This window comes from Pipistrellus hanaki, assembly GCF_964339955.1.
Source record: "Pipistrellus hanaki genome assembly, chromosome: 6".
Taxonomy (NCBI): Eukaryota; Metazoa; Chordata; class Mammalia; order Chiroptera; family Vespertilionidae; genus Pipistrellus; species Pipistrellus hanaki.
The window spans coordinates 21,339,242-21,354,405 of NC_140508.1; the positions used below are offsets into that span (position 1 = coordinate 21,339,242).

The 15,164-nt window shown below is 40.8% G+C and overlaps 1 protein-coding gene across 1 annotated transcript in view; it reads right to left on the reverse strand.

The window, feature by feature from the left end:
* Nucleotides 1–10,231: 10,231 nt before the first annotated feature.
* Nucleotides 10,232–15,164, reverse strand: part of MACROD2 (mono-ADP ribosylhydrolase 2) — a 1,842,294-nt gene continuing 1,837,361 nt past the window's right edge. The window contains exon 19 of the mRNA XM_084887643.1: nt 10,232–10,661. The gene's annotated coding sequence lies outside the window, so the exon portion shown is untranslated. The remainder of the gene's footprint in view (nt 10,662–15,164) is intronic.

Below are 15,164 nucleotides of genomic sequence, written 5' to 3' on the forward strand. Positions count from 1 at the left end.
GATAAGAGAGGGGGGATTGAACAGGAGGACTACCTATAGCAGGGAAGTGTGATAAAGTTATTTTGAAGTTTATCTGGAACACTAAACAATCAGTAATAGCCAGGAACATGGGAAAAGGATGAAGGGTAGGGGCATTGATTTTGCCTTCATAGACACGAGCACATACTGTAAAACAAAATGGCACTAGAGAAACAAAAGGAAGATTCAGTCAAGAAAAATGGAGCCTTGTATAAATGTAAAATATGTGTATGGTCAATAAGCTCAATGCAATGGGATCCAGATATATTATTTAATAACTGGTGCTGGCAATATTGTTAGTTACTTTATCAAGTGTCTTCCCACCAAATACCAAAATAAATTCAAGGTGCATTGAATATGTGGATTTAAAAGTGAAATCACACACATAAACACAAATATAAAAAAAAAAAATAAAACATAGATGAATGTTTGGAACAATTTCCTATTTTCAGATAAGGGGCTTTTTTTTTTTTCATTTTAAAAGCTATACATTTTAGGAACTTAAAATTGTAGACATACAACAGCTCACATGGACCAGGGCTTCTTTTGATTTTCTTAATAACAACCAACCAAACAAAAACCAATTCTTGAATAACAACTGATAGAGGTCAGTCAAGGGCTTATTCTACCAAGTCCTTAAGTTTCTATCCAAGTCAATGCAGCACAATATTCAGATTTTTTCCATCTCATCATTAAGCCCCTGACCCCACATGGAGTTGTTTTGATCATCTCAGATGCCCAGACAACACTCCCTCCCTAAGTCACTTTGGCTCATTTGGCCTTGAGAAGTGGAAATACAGGCCTTGTTGGCAGCACACAGCTCTGCCTCAGAGGAGGAAGTTGTTCTGCTTCCAACGCAAAAGCAATGCTAGCTGATCACCAAACACATTTCATTTCCCTGCCAGGTCCTTGGCCAATCTACATTTTCTAGGAGTTAGAGTGGAGCCAGGAAACTGAGTCATGGCCATAAGAGGTGGGCAGCAGGTGTTTGGCTCATAACGATCTCCATTCTCTCCTCTTGTTCCATGGTGATTTGGGATAAAGTATGCCAAGGGTGACAGCCCCATGGGGTGGAATAAGCAAGGGACCCTGTGTCAATGTCTGTAGAAAAGCTGCCCAACTCACAAGGGGCTGTGAGGCAAGAGAGAAGTCCATTTTCATTGTGTTCAGCTGTTGAGATGGCACTGTTTTCCCAGAGTAGCTTAACTAATACCACCTGAACAGCCCCTGTTATCACCTAACATTAAACAGAACCATAGGTTTGTTTGATGCAGGATTAATGAACATATTTATCTCTCCTCTCCTCTCCTCTCCTCTCCTCTCCTCTCCTCTCCTCTCCTCTCCTCTCCTCTCCCCTCCTCTCCTCTTCCCTCTACCTGCCCCTCCTTTCCCCTCCCCCTTTTGCCGCTCTTCTCCCCTCCCCCCTCCCACCTAATAGGGAATGAGCATACTTTCTGAACCAAATAAAGTTTTCACAATAATTTTGAAACATTATTAGCTCTTCCATTGTACTAATACTTATTTTCTGGGATGGGTGTAGCCTTTGTTAACTTGTTTAATAGCCACAGTTTAATTATATTTCTCCTCTATATTTCCCCCAACCCCCCTAAAAAGAAAAAATAAATCATAGTCAGGTGGTCACTAGTCTCATTAAAAGGAATTTGCCAAGGGTTTCCCAGGGGAGAAAATGAACAGAATTTCTTCATTCAACAAATATATATTTAATGAGCACCTAATATGTGCCAGGTACTTACTGCTCTGATCCTGGGATGACTCTTCAGTGAACAAATCAAACAAAATTTCTGCTGTCATCAAGCCTATCTTTTTCTTATTAAATGGGGAGCTTTTCAAACATAGTTTTGTAAAATGAATTTAATAAGTGAATAACTCATATGGAATATTAGAAAATAACAAATGCCATGAAAAGGGAAGGTATAGAGGAGGTCGGAGCTGGGGGTAGTCATGATAAGGCTCCAAGAGGGAGCAAAGTAACCATGTGTAGATCCAGAGGGCTAAATGATGCAAGGCTTCGGGGAGCGAAAGATCCCTGGTATACTTGAGGAGACCAGTGTGGCTAGAGTAGTGAATGAAGCTCCTGGAGGAAGTAGGAAGAACTGAGTTTGCAGAGGTAATGGAGTGGGGGGCAGGGGGTGGCATCACATGGGGCCCTAGGAACATTTGAAGAATTTTATTCTTTAATCTGAGAGTATTGGAGAGCCATTCAGTTATTAGAGCCAGGAAATTAACTCAAACTTACTTAAAAGGGACTCTATTGGCTCACATATCAGATTTTTTTTTGGGGGGAGGGGTGGGATTGAGTGGAGAAGCTGCCTAAATCTCCAGATTTACTTATATGCTCACTGTGACTTGAGCATATAAGTAAATCTGGAGATTTAGGCAGATATGCTCACTGTGACTTGAGTTTCTCTCTCATTAATCACATATAAAATCTTAGGGAAGACACTGATTGGTCCAGTTTGGATACCATGTCTGTCCCCTGTAGAGATTAGGGTTGGGAGATTATCTCCAAAAAATGTATAAAAGGATGTTTCTACAAAGCTGAAAAGATTCATCAATGGATACTCAGTTGGTGCAAGTAATAAATGTGAACTACAAAAGCAGTGAAAGTCAATACAAAGGGAAAGAGAGATTTGATTGCATAGAACATAAAAAGAAGTCTGTATGTCAAAAAATACCACAATCAAATTTATAAAACAAAGTACAAGTAGAAAATTGTATGCAGAAAAATATGACAAAAAGATAATACTCTCAATATATAAAAAATTTATAAATATCAATAAAAATCAAACTCTCAGTTGATAGATGACCAAAATAACATGAACAGATTAATTCGCCAATCAGGAAATACAAATAGCTGACAGAAATCTGTTTAACCTTATTTGTAAATGAAGAAATGTTAGTTAAAATAATGAGAAACCATTTTTCACACTGACACATCTTAGTGCCAATATTTGTAGAACCCTCAAGGACAGTGAGAATTCTCCAAAATGGAAATTCTCAGTGTTCTGAACTAGCAAGTAATGCATTTGGAAGGCAAACACAAGTTGGAGAGGGAGATCTACTTTGAAACAAGGTACTTGGAAAAGTCATCTCCAGGAAGTGACCTTTTAGCAGAGATCTCAAGGAAAACAAGTTGCTAGTAAATTGAGGATGGGAAGAAAAGTTTTCAAGTTCAAAGCATGGAAAAAATTTGACCTATTCTAGGAATGGACAGAAGGTCAGTGTGTGGCAGCACTGTGAGCCAACCTGAGAGTCACACAGGATGAGGTTGGAGAGGCAGGCCATACAGATTTTTCCTTCCAGGTTCTGCTTTGACAGCACAACCTCTCTAGGGTGTTGCTGGTTGCTATGATAGAAGAAGAAAGCATGAGTCTTCAAGCTTCTGTCTGATGTGACATATGCCATTTCTGCCTACATATCATGGGCCAAAGCAAATTACACTGTCAAGTCCAATTTCAGTGGAGTGAGGAGGTATACTCCTCTTTCCTTCTATATTTCTAGATTCACTGTAGTTATTAACAGAGAAATTATTACTTAAAAAGATTTACATGGTATCAGTATTTTGTGTTACATATTTTAAGAGCTCAAATATTCCAATTGTCTAGGTTTTATAAAATAACTAGTGGACTGGTGCATGAAATTTGTGCACAGGGGGTGGGTTCCCTCGGCCCAGCCTGCACCCTTTCCAATCAGGGACCCCTTGGGAGATTAGGCCTAAATTGACAGTTGGACAACCCTTTTGCAATCTGAGACAGCTGGCTCCTAACTGCTCACCTGCCTGCCTGCCTGATCACCCCTAACTGCTTCTCCCTACCTGCCTGATTGCCCCTAACCTCTCTGCCTGCCTGCCTGATTGCCCCTAACTGCTTCTGCCTGCTTGCCTGATCACCCCTAACTGCTCTCCTCTGCTGTCCTGATCTAACCCCTAATTGCCTTCCCTTGTAGGCCTGATCTTATCCCCAAATGGCCCTCCCATGCCTTCCTGATCACTTCTAACTGCCCTCCCCTACTGCCCTGATCTCACCCCCAATTGCCCTCCCCTACTGACCTGATTGCTCCTAACTGTCTCTGCCTCAGCCCCCACCACCATGGCTTTGTTAGGAAGGAAGTTGGACATTTGGAAGATGGCTGGTTGACCTGGTCTAATTAGCATATTATTCTCTTATTAGTATAGATAGATTATATATGATAGGATTGCTTAAATGGGGGGAGAGGAGGAGCCTTTTTCAGCTGGAGGTGATACTCTTGGCTAATAAAAATACATAATCCCTATATCTGGACTGATAATCATCAGTATGCACTGCCAAATGGGTCATTAAAAATTGAACCACTTTCTTAAACCTTACACCAAACAACTGTTGCCTTAAAACACCTCCTCAGCCCCCACCTTAGGTTCTGCCTTTGCACTTCACCCAGATTAGGTTCTGATTGGTTAGTTCCAATGCAGTCAGTATCAGAAGCTCTGCCTTCTAGGCAGCCATTGGCTCCTCACAGTTCACCCAGATTTGGTTCTGATTGGTCAGTTTTTATGCCAGTCAGTGTCTCCAGGCCAATCTCTGGGCCTTATCAGAGAGGCAGGGATGATCAGCAGCCCCCACAGAGACCCAAAGAGAAAGAGAGGCACGGCTGCTGGTGAAGCCCTGAGAGAAAGAGAAAAGCAAGGGCTGATCAACAACTGCCACAGAGGCTGCACATCAGACCCTGCCTCTCTCTCTGGGCCTCTCTCCAGGCCTGATCCACAGCCTCCTCAGCAGTCAGGGCTGGGTCGCCCTACCCGCAGCAGTGGCAGTCAGTGCTGAGTCTCCACATCAGCCCAGCACTGACTGCAGGACTGACTTTCAGTGTTCAGTGGAGCCTTTGGTTGTTACGGAACCTGTTTTTTATTTTATTTTTTATTTATTTATTTTTATTATTATTATTATTTTTTAATATATATATTAGGATTTTCTCTGTTTCTAATGGGTCCTTAATTCAGAGGCAAAATTTAAATCAGTAAAAAGGATTTCATATTTACTGCCCAACTGTAAGGGTTGTTTATTCTTTTGGTTAAACATCTTGATGCCTTTATCAAATAGCAGAATTTAATGGCAATAATTTAGCAAGTGCTTTTTGAAATGGCAAAGTGTAATGTCTTGGCACTTTATTCATGTTTAATTTGTAGGCAAGCACAGGAATGTATCAATTTTTCCATCTTCCAAACCAAGAAGTGGATGTTTGTTTCTCAAAGCCCCACAACTGGGAAGACCATCTTAAACACATATTGTTATCCCTTTTGGCCTGAGAACCACCACTAAAGTTAAGCAACATTTAACGGTACCTTTGGTTGAAGTGAGGCGAAGAGGTAGAAATATTGGGCTAAAGACATAAGAATGACAGGCAAAGAGATGAAAAACTGGCCGCAGATTAAAAACTGTATCTAGCCATGCTTGAATCATGTCACATTCTCTTTACTGTCACTCTGAAGCATTTGTGTTGAGGTTGCTCCCTGCAGCATAAGATTGTACTTCCTATAATTTTTTCTCACTGAACTGTTTAGTACTGGAAAATGCTCTTCTGGTACAACAGTTTAAAAAGCCTTATTTTTCTTTAACTATTACATTTCTGAGTTTCATGGATAAAGAGGTTGACTTTCTTTATTGCTTTCTAGAACAGCAAACAAGATAGCACTTCTATAGGAAATGGAGGGGGTTAAATTTGATGGAACACAGATTTCCATTTTCAAAAGAATATTGAGTTTTTCACATAGTGATTCTTGTTGATTAATTGCCAAACTCTTAACAATTATGTAATTCAATCTAAATTCTATCAACAATAGACTGAGGAAGCTCATGCCTGGGTGATCACATAGCCAGCACTGGGACTGGGTCATCAAAGGTGCTTAAAGAGAATCCCAATAATGAGTAATGGGGCCGGGTCCAGGATGGCTCAGACTTGGGAAGTTCTGTCCACTTGCTCCTCTCACTGGACTGGGCATGCGGCTAAACTGAAGAACATTTGGTCTGAAAAACCAGTTGGAAAATAGCTGATCTGAAACATGGTGAGCAGGGAGTGCAGAGAGTGGACAGAGAAATGTGTAAAGAGTAAATGAAATCATGCAGCTGTGCAGCTGGCAAGTTGGAAGGAAGGTGCACAGCCCCTGTTCCCCAGGAGCGAGGGGTGGGGATCTCAGCCCCATTAAGGGATCCCCAATCCAGGTCCCCATTCCACAGCCCACGTAGCATTGGTCATTGGGAATTAGTGGTGATTGGGACCAGCAGGGTGGGCAGTTCTGCCCACACTATCCCAGGCACAGAGCAAGTGCTTTGTTGCAACACCTGCCAGGAAGCTTGTCCCAGTCTGTGTCTGTGGAAGGGCAGGCAGTGGAACAAGGGGCCAGTGGAGGGGTCTGACCGGCTCACTCAGCAGTGAATCTGAGGGACTGTTTATTTACTGAAAGAACTTTGGCAGAGAGCAGGACCAGGTCATAGTGTTCCAGGGAAAAGGATCGGTCCTCCCCAGCTTGAGCACAGGGGAGGAGCCCCTTCCTCCGCCTGCTGAACACCTCTGGGCTGGAAATCTGCACCTGTGATGCTGGGCCTGGCAGCATGGGGGACTCAGACACCTGGCCTGGGGGCCCAGGGACACAGACAATAGTGTGTTGAAGGCAGGGGCTAGGGAGAGGGTAGCAGAGTGGGGAAAATAGGGTAGGTGTGCAATATGGTCAACAATAAAATATAAATTAAAATAATAACGAATGATGGGTTCTGAAGGATGTATGACATTCATGGAATCATTGGCTTTATCTTATCAAATTGTATCTTGCACCTCAAAGGCTGCTGCTAGTGCGATTAGCTATCTAGTGTTGACAGGAACGTTACACATTGGGATTTGTTTATAGTTTATAGTTGAAAAACATGGTCAAAGCATTAACCAGTATGAGAAAGAGAAGAATCTTGGTAAGTTAAAGTTGATGTAACAGGGCAGTATTAAATATATATTCACAACCCGAAATAAAGCATTTAATGTTCCATTTGAGTTATTCATTGCTCATGACTGAGGAACAAATTGCACAAACCACAGATAGTTCCACCTTATTCTCTCAAACAAATTTTATTTGTATTCTGCTCTAACAAATATAGTATGAAGGCAACAGTTGTTCAGGTTTCTTAATGTATGGCAAAGATGAAAAGAAACAAACAGATTTAGAAGCAGTTCAGCATTTAAATGCTGGTTTAACATAAGAGGCACGTATTATTCTATTTAGCAGTTTATACCAGATACCAGAAGACATATTTTTCCTTGCAAGCCACAGACTACATTTATTTGCATTAAGAAAAAACATATCTTGATCAAGAAAATTACTTTTTTTTTCTTCTGATTTTCCTTTATATCACAAATGTCAGGGTAAGGCAAATCCTTAATGAATCATATGATAAAAACCCTACTCCCCAAGAAAATATATTAAACATTCTGCTAACTTTGTTATTTTTCAAAGCAAAGCTGACATGCACCACATACAGGGAAATGTCATTTCAAATCAAGTGCATCAAGCAGAACTGTATTAATTCACAAAGAGGCTTTTCAATGTTTCGCAGAAAGATTTACAATTAGCTGCGGTGACTAATACGTGACCCAGTATCATAGACAGTGTTCCGGATGCCTCCTCTGAATGTTTTTATGAAAGAAGGATTGTCCATCATCTGAATAGTTAACCAGCTCGAGGACAAGCCCCTTTGTCGCTCCTACAGTCAGTACCTTTTTAATTAGGATTATTCTATTGAAGGCCTACTTCATTCTCTGTGTGCAAACATGACCAATTTGGGGCTATTTCCCACCCTTATCCTGTAGCCTCTCATGCCACGTAGTTGGGCTGCGGTGTGGTTGGTAATTGATGGCCAGAATTCACGTGTAGGAGAGCCAATAGGCTTTTCCAGCTTTCCATCATGTAGCTGTGCAATGACAGTGCCAGTGAAATAAAGATGTCTTGTGTTTAGTTGTCTTCGATCTGGCTTGTGGCTAGATGTTCAATATTTTACTATTAAAGTGGAAACTCAGGTCATCATTTATTTTAAAGCATAAACTCCTACAGCCCAATAGAAATCAAAAAGCGTAAGCAAACAAAAGTGAAAGCACAATTCAATCATCAAACGAAGGTTAAACAACTTTGAGAGTGGGGCTGAGGACAGTTACTCCTCACCCGCTTACTTTCCTGGACACAAAGCTGACTTTCCTTTCTTGATAGTGTTCAGGCAGAGAATGCCTTCGGAGCCTCCCAACACTGAAAATAAATGAATTTTCCCTAGCCGGTTTGGCTCAGTGAATAGAGCGTTGGCCTGAGGATTAAAGGGTCCCAGGTTCGATTCTGGTCAAGGATACATGCCTATGTTGTGGGCTCTATTCCCACTGGGGGGCATGCAGGAGGCAGCCAATCAATGATTCTCATCATTGATGTTTCTGTCTCTCTCCTTCTCCCTTCCTCTCTGAAATCAATAAAACATATTTTAAAAAGTTATAAAGATGACATAAAATATGAAAAACTTAGTATTAATATGGTATCATTTCTTGAATTATTTAAAATGAGTTCTTTCTGTTTTTTCTTTCTTTCTTTTCCTTCCTTCCTTCCTTCCTTCCTTCCTTCCTTCCTTCCTTCCTTCCTTCCTTCCTTCCTTCCTTCCTTTCTTTCTTTCTTTCTCTCTCTCTCTCTCTCTCTCTCTCTCTCTCTCTCTCTCTCTCTCTCTCTCTCTCTCTTTCTTTCTTTCTTTCTTTCTTTCTTTCTTTCTTTCTTTCTTTCTTTCTTTCCCCCTAGAAAGTGATGTCTAATGGCAGTGGAAGGCTGTAGAATAAATGGCAGGAGACATGGCCAAGTTCCAAAATCATGAGGTCACTTAAAAGAAGCATTGCTGCTAGACTGATATTTTAAATACGGACTCTTAAAAATCATATTACATATGCAGAACTGTAACTCGCACTTGATTTTAGTATACCAAATAAACTATGCATAAGGGCAGCAAATTCAGAGAGGCCAACACAGCTTTCACAGAAAGATAAGGAGTTGAATTTCCATAGAGGAAAGGGCAAAACTGAAGAATTTCATGGAATATTTAAAAAGCAAAACATCCTTTTATTTTAGAAATACTTGAGTTGATCCATTACTTTTATCCTTCTAAGAGAAAAATAGATAAATAACTTACAATTCTAAAACTCTTTTAAGAAAGATGGATTTAAGAAGCTATGCAAGAAATGATAACAGTTTCCAGAGGCTGGCTGAGGGGGTGGGGAGAGAATGGTCTTGAACCCAAGGAGGCTGTGGGAAGCAGTCACCTTGCCACATGAGGGTGCTTGTTCATGTTGGCTCTTGGATAGACATTTGTGACAAAGTCTCACCATTTGTGGCAGCGTCTCACCTGGGTCCTTCACCCCTGTGCCAACGGACCTCTTGGATCTTAAGCACAGCTGCTCCTCCCTGTAATGGTCATAATCTGCTGAGAGAGGGGACCAGCTATCACATTAGTCTTGGACTTGGCATGGGCAAGCCACACTGTTTAAAGGGAACTGGAAGCCAAAATTGCAAGTGAGACCTCTAACTGCCTCTAATTTCAAGTGAGAATCTGCTCTGCAGGCAATCAAACCTTGGGTAAAGATGACATGTTTTATTTTTATGAAAAGCAAGTATATCAAGAGAGATTCAAGTGGAGTTTTTAATGTCACTGGCATATGTTTGGATCCTAAATGCAGCAGCGTGCCCCCTATCCCCACCCGTCCTAAATAAACAGCCTAGATAGATGTATACCAAATAAACTATGCATAAGGGCAGCTAATTCAGAGGTACCATTCCCTTAGGATGGTGTCATACTGACTCAGAGCCCCCTGGGGGGCTCCATACTGAAGTACTTGGTAAAGACCTCACAAACAGAGAAAGCTCTGCTGAAAGTTGATGTCAAATAAGAACATCCTCGCTGTCCTACCCATCGAAGGAGAGGCATGAAAGCTGTCAGGGCCTGCCCGCCTGCACATCTCCGTACTGTGCTCTGGATAAAGCCCTGCTTACATATTCCTGTGCCGTGGGAACCCCTGAAGAAGGCATCATTTTCAAGTCACCATCCTGACCTTTTCCCAAGTGATCACTGAGGGTTTTGGCCATTTCCTCTCCTGTCTCCTTTGCCTGTGGATTATGCTGATATCGGGCTTGGCAATTCCTGAAATTTAGCCTGCAGCTTATCAAACAATGGCCTTCCTCCTTTCTTTGAAGAAACTACTGTCCAACCAGCTTTGTGAAATAACCAAGAAAGCAGACAGGGCCCAGGATACACACGTGAGTGCTAAACCATGACCCTGGGGAGAAGTTGTAAGAGAAAACACAGAAATTACAGGAACAGAGCCGGAAAGATGCGTTAATGTGGGTCACCCCACCTAGTTAAAGAAAAGTTTTTTGTTTTCTTTCTGCAAGTAAAAAGAACAAAATGCAGCTGAGAAAGTAGAACAAAGGATCCCCCATCCTTGTGTGAGACTTGCCTCCCCCACCCCCACCCTCCTCCACAGCACCGCTGCTGGCTCCCCCTCTTCCCCCAGGGCCAGCAGAGGCTGCAAGGCTGAGGACTGGCATCTACTTCCATTTCTTTGTTCCTTTGCTTCGTCTTGTGCCCCTGTCAAAGACAAGGAGAAACCATTTCTTAGATTAAAGATAAACCATCTTTATAAGCTTAGCATGGGATATCTTTTTTTTTTAAAATACTCACCTGAGGATATGTGTTTTTATTGATTTGCGAGAGAGAGAGAGAGAGAGAGAGGGAGAGAGAGAGAGAGAGAGATTGATGTGAGAGAGAAACATTGATGTGAGAGAGAAACATTGACCAGTTGCTTCCCATACTCACCCAGAATGGGGATTGAACTGCAACCCAGATATGTGTCCTGACCAGGAATTGAACCTGCAGCCTTTTGATGTATGGGAGGATGTGTTAACCAGCTGAGCCACCCAGCAAGGGCAGAATATCATATTTTAATGCAATTGTCACCCCTTATCTAAATGGTGGGACATGTTCAAAGACGCCCAGTAGATGCCTGAAACCCCAGATAATACCCAACTGTATATATTCTATGTGGGGTTTTCCCCCCCTATACATGTATACCTATGATAACATTAATTTAAAATCTAGGCATAGTAAAACAGTAACCAGAATTACTAATATTAAAATAGAATAATTGTAACAATATACTTTAATAAAATTACAGGGATGTGGTGTCTCTTCCTCAAAATATTTGGAATTTCCATTTAATATTTTCAGACTGCAATTGACAACAAGTAAATAAAGCCCCGAAAAGCAAAACTATAGATAAATGGAACCACTATACAGCCATTTAAATGTTTCTCACCCCAAAAATGGCAATTTGACTATCAGAGAACTTTGGATATCTAAGCTGTAATTGTTGGCACATGATATTTTTAAATAGCATCTTAATCACTGTGTAATAAATATATGCCACATTGACAACTTGCTTTGGCTGATAGGGATTATTAACCTAACTCTGCAAATATTCTTTTAAAAACCTCACCTTAACTGGATGTGCCCTTCCTTTTTGAGACTATTCATACATTCTAGCTTCCAGAGCACAACAGAGAAATCATAATAATCACAAATAATAAACAATTTATATAATGTTGATTTGCAAAAATTGTTGATGGTTATTCACATTTTGAGATCTTAACTCAAAGTAGATAAGGAAAGAAAGAATCCTGCATAATCCTCCTATTAGCAATAACTTCTGTAGTTAATGTATTTTTAAAAAGCATACTATGAAGTATTTCTTATATGGTTTTTTTATATCTTTTCTACATAATATTTAATTTTAATAGTGAAATTTGTAAATGTGAAGAAAATTACAGACAATAGTATAACATATGTAGAATATATCTTCTATCTGGATTTAATGTGTTAATATTTTTCAAATACCCTTGTAATGTTTTATTTTTAGTTTTCATTTTACTTTAAAAAATGAAACATTGCACAGAAATTAATTTAATTTAAGATAAAGTAAAACTATTTCTCTTCCTTCACAGAGATGACCAATTCTTAATATTGGTGTGAATCAATAATTTACATGGTTTTATACCTTTAAATACATATATTTATAACATGAACACATATAATAAAAAGTATATAGCATTACTTTGTGTATTATAAAATGTACGTAAATAGTAGGTTTGTTTTGCCCTGTTTTTAACCACATACCAATTAGTATTATCAATTTATAATCAATGTTTATTTATTTATTTATTTTTTAAAAAAATATATATTTTATTAATTTTTACAGAGAGGAAGGGAGAGAGATAGAGAGCTAGAAACGTCGATGAGAGAGAAACACCGACCAGCTGCCTCTTGCACACCCCCTCCTGGGGATGTGCCCACAACCAACGTACATGCACCTGACCGGAATCGAACCCGGGACCTTTCAGTCCGCAGACCGACGCTCTACCACTGAGCCAAACCGGTTTCGGCATCAATGTTTATTTTAATTTGCCTTTGTGCTTTCAATTTTTCTTGGCTCACAATTGTTTCTTGCACCCTACTCTTTTCATCTGGGCTCAATTTTCTTCTTCCTGTTGTATATTTAGGAGCTTTTAAAGAATCTGTTTTCACCTGAAAAATGGCAAATACCATTTTCTTAAGTGATACAACAATTAGTCTAGAACTCTATATTGGCAATTATTTATATCCAAGTTTTGAAAACTCACAACTAGTCCACTGTCTTCTGACCTAAATGTTTCTTGGGAAGCCTGCTATTCGCAAAATCCTGACTTCTTTTTAGGTTAGCTTCTTGTCTCTCAAATTGCTTTAATTTCTTCTCTCTGGTGTTCACCAGTGCCTGCATGAGGATTTGTTTTAAATATACATCTTTGTTGCAACTTATTGTTCTTGCTTTAATTTAAAATTCATGACTATTATCAACTCTAATAAATTCTGTCATGTTCTTTCAAATATTGATAATATATCTCCTTTTAAAATCTCTATTAAACAACAAAACATCTTGGTTATGTCTTATCCTCACGTCTCTTCATGTGTCTTTTATATTACTACATTTTTATTTGCTTTTTCCAAATTATTGTTAATTTTTCATAGTGTTGCTCTTATTTTATATCTGCTTTTCATCTTTTTGTCATTTTTATGTATATTTACTTTATAAAGTCTTCAAAATTTTCTACTCTCTTGAGCTCTTATGGTACTAATTATACTGTAATTTTACCCACTGACTCTAATTTTTAATGGATCACTTCCTTGTGTGTTTTATGTCTGAAAATTGTGAACTCACCCTGCATGATATGCTCAGTGGTTAGAGTATTGGACCGTGGACTGAAGGGTCACAGGTTTGAATTCCCGGTAAAGGGCACATACCTGGGTTGTATGTTCCATCCCCGGCCCTGCTATGATGTGGGTGAGAGGCAACCAATGTATATGTCCCTCTCACATTGATGTTTTTCTCTCTCTTTCTAATCCCCTCCCTCTTCTCTCCTTCCCTCCCTCCACTTTCTCTAAAAATCAATGGAATAAATATCCTTTGGTGAGGATTAACAAAAACAAAAAAAAATATTGTGAACTCATTTTCAGATACTGTTTCTTCTGTGACATTTCCAAGTGATATTTCCATTTGCTACCTATAATCAACCATATATAAACTAGAGGCCCAGAGTACAAAATTCATGCACGGGGGCAGGGGAGGGTCCCTCAGCCCAGTCTGCACCCTCTCCAATCTGGGACCCCTCAAGGAATGTCTGACTGCCCATTTAGGCTCTATCCCACTCAAGATTGGGCCTAAACGGGCAATCAGACATCCCTCTCACAATCCAGGACTGCTGGCTCCCAACTGCTCGCCTGTCTGCCTTCCTGATTGCCCCTAACTGCTTCTGCCTGCCAGCCTTATCACCCCTTAACCACTGCCTTGCCAGCCTTATTGATGTCTAACTGTTCCTCTGTCAGCCTGTTTTCCCTCAATTTCCCTCATCTGCTGGCCTAGTCACCCCTAATTGCCCTCCCCTGAAGGCTTGATCACCCCTAATTGCCCTCCCTTGCAGGCCTGATCCCTCTCAACTGCCCTCCCTTGCAGGCCTGTTTCCTCCCAACTGCCCTCTCCTACTGGCCATCTTGTGGTGGCCATCTTGTGTCCACATGGGGAAGCCATCTTTGACCACATGGGCCCAGCCATCTTGTGTGTTGGAGTGATGGAAATCTCCATATTACTCTTTTATTAGATAGGATAGAGGCCTGGTGCATGGGAGGGGACCAGCTGGTTTGTCCTGAAGGGTGTCCTGGATAAGGGTGGGGGTTCCCTTAGGGCATGGGGCAACCTGAGCGAGGGTCCTGTGGTGCTTTGCAGGCTGGCCACGCCCTCTGGTGACCCAAGCAGAGGGCCTGATATCTGGGGTTTATTTACCTTCTACAATTGAAACTTTGAAGCCTGGAGCAGAGCCAAGCCACCTGCTCACCCATGGTATTGGGACTTATATACCTTCTATAATTGAAACTTTGTAGCCTTAAGCAGAGACTGGACCCTCCATGGTATGCAGAAAGCTTTGCTTCCTCTGTTGTAGGGAGCAATCCTAGCCTGCTCTCTACAGCTCTGTGTCTGCCACCATTTTTCTTGGGATTTATCTTCTATAATTGAAACTTTGTATCTTTGAGCAGAGGCCTGGGCTGGCCAGGGTGTGTGGAAAGCTTGGCTTCCTCTATTGCCAGGGAAAGCCAAGCCTCTCAACTGCTCTCTGTGGCTGTAGCCATCTTGGTTGGGATTAATTTGCATACTCGATTTGATTGGCTGTTGGGTGTGGCTTGAGCAGAGTGATGGTTAATTTGCATATCACTCTTTTATTAGGGTTAATTTCTGCATTTATGTTTTCAGCTTATGTTGGGAGTCTTTTTCTTTGTCCATGTTGCACTCTGGGCAGACCCATGTCTCCTTGTTAATTTCTTGAGCTGAGAGTCCCAGATTGATATATTGATATTGATATGGCTTCTTACCCTGAGTGGCTCAAGGTCCCAAGTGGGCATTAGAATCCAAGCCCTAGTCCTAGGGCCTATTTCTTCATCAACAATAATCTGTAGCCCTTAGTCTTGCTACATCTCCAGCTCACCAGATTATTTGTTTTGGCTTTCTTT